Genomic DNA, 11,132 nt, shown 5'->3' on the forward strand with positions numbered 1-11,132 from the left:
TAAAAAATCCTAAAAAATCCTAAAAAATCCCAAATAAAAACAATAAAACAAGACAGACACCTGACAGAGACAAAAGACATGCGGCCATCTTGGATTTCAGAATGATATACTTAAGTCAACTATAGAGAGCTATATTTGTATGTATTTATTTAAGTAATCTATAGAGAGCTAGGTTATTGATATTATTTCTTTATTTGATTAAGGGCTGGGTGATATATCAAGAATTATCACGATAAATGTCAAATTAGCTTTTTTTTTAAAGTTTATAGGCAGATTTTTGATCCTGAGTGATTGTCTATGTCACTAAAGTCATTTTCCTTTGTTTGAAAAGGACTCTTTTTAATTAGAGTCCTTTTCCTTTGTTGAACCGTACTTGTAAAGGCAAAAAACTGCATTTACACTTAAAGGCAAAAATCTCCCATTAAAGGTGAGAGAACCAGGTGCTCCAGTAGTAACTAACAAACCATCACTCTCCTCGATTATCTTCACAGTAGTCAGGCGAGAAGTTTGATTAGACTCATACATCCTCTTTTTGTCGAATACTCTCCCAAAGTTCATCCAGGAAGTTCATCATAAGACAGGTACGACCAAATATACACAAACTGAAATCCACAAAGCAGTGGGCATATATAGAAATTACATATACACACTTTTCTGATAATTAATGTTAGTCTATGTGATTGAAGATTGGTGAGACAATTTGGAATTCTAAACATTGTCCAAGGGCTGGGTGATATATCAAGAATTACCAAGATAAATGTCAAATCAGCTTTTTTATTAAAGTTTATAGGCAGATTTTTCATCCTGAGTTATTGTCTATGTCACTAAAGTCTTTTTCCTTTGTTTGAAAAGGACTCTTTTTAATTAGAGTCCTTTTCCTTTGTTGAACCGTACTTGTAAAGGCAAAAAACTGCATTTACACTTAAAGGCAAAAATCTCCCATTAAAGGTGAGAGGACGAGGTGCTCCAGTAGTAACTAACAAACCATCACTCTCCTCGATTATCTTCACAGTAGTCAGGCGAGAAGTTTGATTAGACTCATACATCCTCTTTTTGTCGAATACTCTCCCAAAGTTCATTCAGGAAGTTAATCATAAGACAGGTACGACCAAATATACACAAACTGAAATCCACAAAGCAGTGGGCATATATAGAAATTACATATACACACTTTTCTGATAATTAATGTTAGTCTATGTGATTGAAGATTGGTGAGACAATTTGGAATTCTAAACATTGTCCAAGGGCTGGGTGATATATCAAGAATTACCAAGATAAATGTAAAAGTCTTTTTCCTTTGTTTGAAAAGGACTCTTTTTAATTAGAGTCCTTTTCCTTTGTTGAACCGTACTTGTAAAGGCAAAAATCTCCCATTAAAGGTGAGAGGACGAGGTGCTCCAGTAGTAACTAACAAACCATCACTCTCCTCGATTATCTTCACAGTAGTCAGGCGAGAAGTTTGATTAGACTCATACATCATCTTTTTGTCAAATACGACGATCACCAACCAGGAAGTTCATCATAAGACAGGTACGACCAAATATACACAAACTGAAATCCACAAAGCAGTGGGTCTGATCTGATTGATGACCAGGAACATCATACTGGATATTCTGGTCATATTCTGTTTATATCTATTCATTAAATATCTATTTAATGAATATTAAATAATCGAGGAAGACGTGATAACTTTTGATCTTTAATAAATTCATCAGTGTGTCCCCAGTCATTAGAATATTCCTCTGTGATTGACTGATTCCTCTGTTTATGCTAAAATGTATCTAGCACTGTGTGATAAAACCCATTCACGCTCCAGTCTTAAATTCTCTGATCTGTCAAAGATAAAGAGCAAAGAAATCTGTTTAACACTGCATAATCTGTCTGATTCAGGGTTTGATGTCATTGTGGTTCTGTACATTTTTTTTCAGAAAAACCTTCAGCGGCAAGTCTTCTCCAGAGCCAAGAGACAGTCAGGTGAGGCCTGCAGTCTAAATCCTCTTTAATGCTTAGAATCACATCGGCACAGCCATAGTGACCTCCTGTCCCTATAGACTGCAGAGATGCTATAGTACCCAACAGCAGACACGGAAGCCCCCTCACTCCCTCCTATCTGCTAGCTGAGCTATAATATTTCATATTGTAACGCAGCATGCCACAGACATGTCACTCTGTCTGCCCCTTTCACAGCCCTTTGACTCCACTGTATTTCCTGTGAACTAATCTTAAACCTGTATTTCCCTTTTTTTTTGTTGTTTTGTTTTTTTGTGTGGGTGTGTCTCCACAGATTTAAAGGATCAGCACGCAAAGTGAACAACATCGACCCCAGCAAGATGCCAAAGTTCTCCAAGGTGAGACGAACTGTCTGAGGCTTCGACGCAGATCTTACTATTCTACCTTTTTCTTACCTTCCATTCTGATTCTGATTCTGATTCTTTGAGGATTGTACTTCATACAGGAGACGTGAAGCTGCTATTTACTTTCTGTCCCTCATAGTTGATTTGCTCATATTTCTACATTGGAATCACAAAACAATGACAAACAATTACCATGTGGTAACTGGTTGTGTTCCATGGAAACTAAAACCGTTATCAGACGTGACCTCCGGTTAAAATCGGGAGAATTGGCTACAGAATTCAAATATTTAAATTACTTTAACTTTGAAAAGTTGTGAGGCAAATTTTTTGTGCCTGATGGTCTGTGCTGAATCTGGAGGCTGTTTTGAAAACTCCGTTTCGGTCAAACATTGCCAGCTTTGTAATTAAGATAAAGTGGGGAGTTCGTTCTTCATGCTGTGACAAGTTCGTGTCACAGTTCGTTGTGACAGTTCATGTTTACAAAATACAACATATGGTATGGATGCAGTAATGTGGCCGGGAATTGTTGTTGATTAACAATGGTCTTTCGGAATTCAGACAGTGATTTGGAAAGAAGCTTAGTTCTCCCTCTGCTGGACAATTTGAGAACATGGAAGAGTTGGAATCTTTACCTGTAGATTCCAGTCTAAACCTTTAGACTTTTCCTGTCATATTTTCTACTATTGTCATCTGTAGTTTTTATTGCTGGAAATGTTACAAGTGATCATAATCGCTTCTCTTTCTGCAGCCACAAATGGACAAGAACACTTATTTGGCCCCCCCGGCTCAAGTCACATGGGTGGAGGGCGGCAGTGGAGAGGACGAGGACAGTGAATCAGGTGAGGTCACACCACATGACTTTTAAAGCTGTCGGATCACTGTGCAGTTCACACTACATGACCTGCTGTGTTGTAGCTGTTTAGAGTTTTTGATGACAGAGTGTCACACACTTCAAAATGTTTCGACTGTTCCGCTCTGGTTAGCTGTCGTTGTCACTGATTCATCTAAGATATTAAATCTGTTAGAAGCCGGGAGTCTGATAGTCTTTCATATCTATTACATTTCACGAGAATTTCCTTCATTATGTTCTTAGAAAGGTTTTAATTTAAATTAATAAAACTGTAACTTACAGCATATCCTGTATATGGAGTCAGGTGAAGCATCTTCCTCTAAATGACCTAGCCATGACTCTGACCATCAACAATCGTTATTTTTCACTTATCTCTCTTGTAACGTTTCATCTCTGGAACAGAACTATATTACACAGTGTGCCGGCACTGCTTCCCAGTGCTGCTGTCCAGCCCATCAACCCAACAACCCGACCACGAGGACCAACCTGAGCAGGAGCTCAGCAGCAGCGACTCAGAGCCTGGTGAGACGCACGTCACTGCCCAACACCGGACACACAGGACGATAATACTGACACATTCACTCTCTGCCATTCATCACACTGTTGTGACTGTGGTTGTTTATTTCTCATGTTAAAGGAGATATGACCAGTCAAAGTCAGAGAACCCCTAAATAATAAACTTGGAAAGCCAATATCTCCAATAATTAGGAGGCTTGTTGAACTTGAAGCTGTCACAGTCACAAAATGTGCAGCTTGTAAACAGATTTATATTTTTTTATTACATTACTTATATGTGAAGAACTGTTAAGTGTAGTTTGTGAGACAAATATCACCTTTTGCTGATTGAATTCTGAAGACATGTTTTCATCTGTACTCCCTTCTTCCAGAGGATGCGCCAAAGCTGCAGCCAGTAGGTCAGAGGTCTCCCTCACTTGGGCTTGTGCAGGCTGAAGCCAAGGAGCAGACACCCTCCCCCCCAAGAACTCTGGCTGCCTTGTGTGAAGCAGCCCCCAAGGCTTTGAACGGCCTTGCAGAGGGGGGGACTGAGCTGGAGACAGCGGCCCATGAGCCCTCTCTCGTGCCCCCTGCTGCACTCCAGCCCCAGGCCTCTAGTCCTGCACAGGTTCCAACTCCTCCACCGAACCAGGACTCTGAAGCCAGGATAACTCTGGAAAGGTATGAGATGACAATGCTGTCTGATCTTAAGGATCCTGTTGGTGTTAGGTTTCTCTGAAACATGAGGAGAGTGTCTCTGTGATTCGGATATTTATCTCTCCTGTCAGCAGGATATCTATAACTCTGATTAACTAGTTTACATTAAATTAAAAAGAAATTAGTTTCGTCATATGGGATTTGTTTCACTTCTGTTTAGGTCAGTGATAATAATTTGCAGTAGGTTCCAAATTGGGTGAAAAGCTTGATATTCACTGTTTCTATTTTATACTCACATCCTTCCTGACTCTTTGTTTATTCGTCCCCCACCAGTCGAAGCAGTTCAGGCAAGAAGGGCAGGAACCGCAGGAAGCGTAAAAACAAGCCGCTGATCACCAAGACGCCATCAACGTCATCAGTGGTCAACAAGGACCAACCTGAGCAGGAGCTCAGCAGCAGCGGCCCAGAGCCTGGTGAGACACACGTCACTGCCCAACACGGGACAGACAGGATGATAATACTGACACATTCACTCTCTGCCATTCATCACACTGTTATGACTGTGCTTGTTTATTTCTCATGTTAAAGGAGATATGACCAGTCAAAGTCAGAGTACCCCTAAATTATAAACTTGGAAAGCCCACATATCCATTAATTAGGAGGCTTGTTGAACTTGAAGCTGTCACAGTCACAAAATGTCACAGCTTGTAAACAGATTTATCTTTTTTTATTATATTACTTATATGTGAAGAACTGTTAAGTGTAGTTTGTGATACAAATATCACCTTTTGCTGATTGAATCCTGAAGACATGTTTTCATCTGTACTCCCTTCTTCCAGACGATGCGACAAAGCTGGAGCCAGTTGGTCAGAGGTCTCCCTCACCTGGGCTTGTGCAGGATGAAGCCCCCGTGGAGACACCGGAAGCTCAGCCCACTCCTCCCGCTAGTGAACCGGAGCTTCCTCTTCCCGCCTTGCTCAGCCCCCTGATCAATCTCCCACCTCCACAGGCCAACTCAAGTGAACGTCCCTCAGACAGGGAGTCACTCTCTTCTGACTTGTCCTCAGCCGAGAAGTTGATCGTGAGGAAGCCCGCGTCCATTGTCGAGGAGCTCCTGCACTTTAACAATTTGAAGGTGCTGAGATCCAGTCAACTGATAACTGATTTTTTCATTTCAATTTCATAGATAAACCCTCTTAAAGGGAAGACTCAATGTTTAAGTCTTGAACATACGTCTTTGTTTTCTAATGAGTTTACTTTCTAATGTTTTTATTGTTTCCATGCCGTCCTTCTGTTCTATACTTCCTCACCATATCAATGTTGTCTCCACTTGAACAGAAGCTCCAGTGTCTTCATTCGGACGCGACTCTGTCTGAGGGAAGCTGGTGTCCCGGGGAGCTGACGCAACAGATGATGGGAATCATGCTGGAAGACATGGTCACTGACAAGGACATCTTCAACTGTGCTAAGGTACGAAAAGTGACATCAACCATTCTCTGCGAGTTAGTGGTAAAAATCCTGAAGGGCAGACGGAGTAGGGCTGAGTTACACCTCGTTGTAAACAATTACCATGTGGTAACTGGTTGTGTTCCATGGAAACTAAAACCATTATCAGACGTGACCTCCGGTTAAAATCGGGAGAATTGGCTACAGAATTCAAATATTTAAATTACTTTAACTTTGAAAAGTTGTGAGGCAAATTTTTTGTGCCTGATGGTCTGTGCCGAATCTGGAGGCTGTTTTGAAAACTCCGTTTCGGTCAAACATTGCCAGCTTTATAATTAAGATAAAGTGGTGAGTTCGTTCTTCATGCTGTGACAAGTTCGTCTCGTGTTCATGTTTACAAAATACAACATATGGTATGGATGCAGTAATGTGGCTGGGAATTGTTGTTGATTAACAATGGTCTTTCGGAATTCAGACAGTGCTTTGGAAAGAAGCTTAGTTCTCCCTCTGCTGGACATTTTGAGAACATGGAAGAGTGGGAATCTTTACCTGTAGATTCCAGTCTAAACCTTTAGACTGTTCCTGTCATATTTTCTACTATTGTGATCTGTAGTTTTTATTGCTGGAAATGTTACAAGTGATCATAATCGCTTCTCTTTCTGCAGCCACAAATGGACAAGAACACTTATTTGGCCCCCCCGGCTCAAGTCACATGGGTGGAGGGCGGCAGTGGAGAGGACGAGGACAGTGAATCAGGTGAGGTCACACCACATGACTTTTAAAGCTGTCGGATCACTGTGCAGTTCACACTACATGACCTGCTGTGTTGTAGCTGTTTAGAGTTTTTGATGACAGAGTGTCACACACTTCAAAATGTTTCGACTGTTCCGCTCTGGTTAGCTGTCGTTGTCACTGATTCATCTAAGATATTAAATCTGTTAGAAGCCGGGAGTCTGATAGTCTTTCATATCTATTACATTTCACGAGAATTTCCTTCATTATGTTCTTAGAAAGGTTTTAATTTAAATTAATAAAACTGTAACTTACAGCATATCCTGTATATGGAGTCAGGTGAAGCATCTTCCTCTAAATGACCTAGCCATGACTCTGACCATCAACAATCGTTATTTTTCACTTATCTCTCTTGTAACGTTTCATCTCTGGAACAGAACTATATTACACAGTGTGCCGGCACTGCTTCCCAGTGCTGCTGTCCAGCCCATCAACCCAACAACCCGACCACGAGGACCAACCTGAGCAGGAGCTCAGCAGCAGCGACTCAGAGCCTGGTGAGACGCACGTCACTGCCCAACACCGGACACACAGGACGATAATACTGACACATTCACTCTCTGCCATTCATCACACTGTTGTGACTGTGGTTGTTTATTTCTCATGTTAAAGGAGATATGACCAGTCAAAGTCAGAGAACCCCTAAATAATAAACTTGGAAAGCCAATATCTCCAATAATTAGGAGGCTTGTTGAACTTGAAGCTGTCACAGTCACAAAATGTGCAGCTTGTAAACAGATTTATATTTTTTTATTACATTACTTATATGTGAAGAACTGTTAAGTGTAGTTTGTGAGACAAATATCACCTTTTGCTGATTGAATTCTGAAGACATGTTTTCATCTGTACTCCCTTCTTCCAGAGGATGCGCCAAAGCTGCAGCCAGTAGGTCAGAGGTCTCCCTCACTTGGGCTTGTGCAGGCTGAAGCCAAGGAGCAGACACCCTCCCCCCCAAGAACTCTGGCTGCCTTGTGTGAAGCAGCCCCCAAGGCTTTGAACGGCCTTGCAGAGGGGGGGACTGAGCTGGAGACAGCGGCCCATGAGCCCTCTCTCGTGCCCCCTGCTGCACTCCAGCCCCAGGCCTCTAGTCCTGCACAGGTTCCAACTCCTCCACCGAACCAGGACTCTGAAGCCAGGATAACTCTGGAAAGGTATGAGATGACAATGCTGTCTGATCTTAAGGATCCTGTTGGTGTTAGGTTTCTCTGAAACATGAGGAGAGTGTCTCTGTGATTCGGATATTTATCTCTCCTGTCAGCAGGATATCTATAACTCTGATTAACTAGTTTACATTAAATTAAAAAGAAATTAGTTTCGTCATATGGGATTTGTTTCACTTCTGTTTAGGTCAGTGATAATAATTTGCAGTAGGTTCCAAATTGGGTGAAAAGCTTGATATTCACTGTTTCTATTTTATACTCACATCCTTCCTGACTCTTTGTTTATTCGTCCCCCACCAGTCGAAGCAGTTCAGGCAAGAAGGGCAGGAACCGCAGGAAGCGTAAAAACAAGCCGCTGATCACCAAGACGCCATCAACGTCATCAGTGGTCAACAAGGACCAACCTGAGCAGGAGCTCAGCAGCAGCGGCCCAGAGCCTGGTGAGACACACGTCACTGCCCAACACGGGACAGACAGGATGATAATACTGACACATTCACTCTCTGCCATTCATCACACTGTTATGACTGTGCTTTTTTATTTCTCATGTTAAAGGAGATATGACCAGTCAAAGTCAGAGTACCCCTAAATTATAAACTTGGAAAGCCCACATATCCATTAATTAGGAGGCTTGTTGAACTTGAAGCTGTCACAGTCACAAAATGTCACAGCTTGTAAACAGATTTATCTTTTTTTATTATATTACTTATATGTGAAGAACTGTTAAGTGTAGTTTGTGATACAAATATCACCTTTTGCTGATTGAATCCTGAAGACATGTTTTCATCTGTACTCCCTTCTTCCAGACGATGCGACAAAGCTGGAGCCAGTTGGTCAGAGGTCTCCCTCACCTGGGCTTGTGCAGGATGAAGCCCCCGTGGAGACACCGGAAGCTCAGCCCACTCCTCCCGCTAGTGAACCGGAGCTTCCTCTTCCCGCCTTGCTCAGCCCCCTGATCAATCTCCCACCTCCACAGGCCAACTCAAGTGAACGTCCCTCAGACAGGGAGTCACTCTCTTCTGACTTGTCCTCAGCCGAGAAGTTGATCGTGAGGAAGCCCGCGTCCATTGTCGAGGAGCTCCTGCACTTTAACAATTTGAAGGTGCTGAGATCCAGTCAACTGATAACTGATTTTTTCATTTCAATTTCATAGATAAACCCTCTTAAAGGGAAGACTCAATGTTTAAGTCTTGAACATACGTCTTTGTTTTCTAATGAGTTTACTTTGTAATGTTTTTATTGTTTCCATGCCGTCCTTCTGTTCTATACTTCCTCACCATATCAATGTTGTCTCCACTTGAACAGAAGCTCCAGTGTCTTCATTCGGACGCGACTCTGTCTGAGGGAAGCTGGTGTCCCGGGGAGCTGACGCAACAGATGATGGGAATCATGCTGGAAGACATGGTCACTGACAAGGACATCTTCAACTGTGCTAAGGTACGAAAAGTGACATCAACCATTCTCTGCGAGTTAGTGGTAAAAATCCTGAAGGGCAGACGGAGTAGGGCTGAGTTACACCTCGTTGTAAACAATTACCATGTGGTAACTGGTTGTGTTCCATGGAAACTAAAACCATTATCAGACGTGACCTCCGGTTAAAATCGGGAGAATTGGCTACAGAATTCAAATATTTAAATTACTTTAACTTTGAAAAGTTGTGAGGCAAATTTTTTGTGCCTGATGGTCTGTGCCGAATCTGGAGGCTGTTTTGAAAACTCCGTTTCGGTCAAACATTGCCAGCTTTATAATTAAGATAAAGTGGTGAGTTCGTTCTTCATGCTGTGACAAGTTCGTCTCGTGTTCATGTTTACAAAATACAACATATGGTATGGATGCAGTAATGTGGCTGGGAATTGTTGTTGATTAACAATGGTCTTTCGGAATTCAGACAGTGCTTTGGAAAGAAGCTTAGTTCTCCCTCTGCTGGACATTTTGAGAACATGGAAGAGTGGGAATCTTTACCTGTAGATTCCAGTCTAAACCTTTAGACTGTTCCTGTCATATTTTCTACTATTGTGATCTGTAGTTTTTATTGCTGGAAATGTTACAAGTGATCATAATCGCTTCTCTTTCTGCAGCCACAAATGGACAAGAACACTTATTTGGCCCCCCCGGCTCAAGTCACATGGGTGGAGGGCGGCAGTGGAGAGGACGAGGACAGTGAATCAGGTGAGGTCACACCACATGACTTTTAAAGCTGTCGGATCACTGTGCAGTTCACACTACATGACCTGCTGTGTTGTAGCTGTTTAGAGTTTTTGATGACAGAGTGTCACACACTTCACAATGTTTCGACTGTTCCGCTCTGGTTAGCTGTCGTTGTCACTGATTCATCTAAGATATTAAACCTGTTAGAAGCTGGGAGTCTGACAGTCTTTCATATCTATTACATTTCACGAGAATTTCCTTCATTATGTTCTTAGAAAGGTTTTAATTTAAATTAATAAAACTGTAACTTACAGCATATCCTGTATATGGAGTCAGGTGAAGCATCTTCCTCTAAATGACCTAGCCATGACTCTGACCATCAACAATCGTTATTTTTCACTTATCTCTCTTGTAACGTTTCATCTCTGGAACAGAACTATATTACACAGTGTGCCGGCACTGCTTCCCAGTGCTGCTGTCCAGCCCATCAACCCAACAACCCGACCACGAGGACCAACCTGAGCAGGAGCTCAGCAGCAGCGACTCAGAGCCTGGTGAGACGCACGTCACTGCCCAACACCGGACACACAGGACGATAATACTGACACATTCACTCTCTGCCATTCATCACACTGTTGTGACTGTGCTTGTTTATTTCTCATGTTAAAGGAGATATGACCAGTCAAAGTCAGAGAACCCCTAAATAATAAACTTGGAAAGCCAATATCTCCAATAATTAGGAGGCTTTATGAACTTGAAGCTGTCACAGTCACAAAATGTGCAGCTTGTAAACAGATTTATATTTTTTTATTACATTACTTATATGTGAAGAACTGTTAAGTGTAGTTTGTGAGACAAATATCACCTTTTGCTGATTGAATTCTGAAGACATGTTTTCATCTGTACTCCCTTCTTCCAGACGATGCGCCAAAGCTGCAGCCAGTAGGTCAGAGGTCTCCCTCACTTGGGCTTGTGCAGGCTGAAGCCAAGGAGCAGACACCCTCCCCCCCAAGAACTCTGGCTGCCTTGTGTGAAGCAGCCCCCAAGGCTTTGAACGGCCTTGCAGAGGGGGGGACTGAGCTGGAGACAGCGGCCCATGAGCCCTCTCTCGTGCCCCCTGCTGCACTCCAGCCCCAGGCCTCTAGTCCTGCACAGATTCCAACTCCTCCACCGAACCAGGATTATGAAGCCAGGATAACTCTGGAAAGGTATGAGATGACAACGCTGTCT

Source organism: Pleuronectes platessa, chromosome 13 (assembly GCF_947347685.1).
Source record: "Pleuronectes platessa chromosome 13, fPlePla1.1, whole genome shotgun sequence".
Taxonomy (NCBI): domain Eukaryota; kingdom Metazoa; phylum Chordata; class Actinopteri; order Pleuronectiformes; family Pleuronectidae; genus Pleuronectes; species Pleuronectes platessa.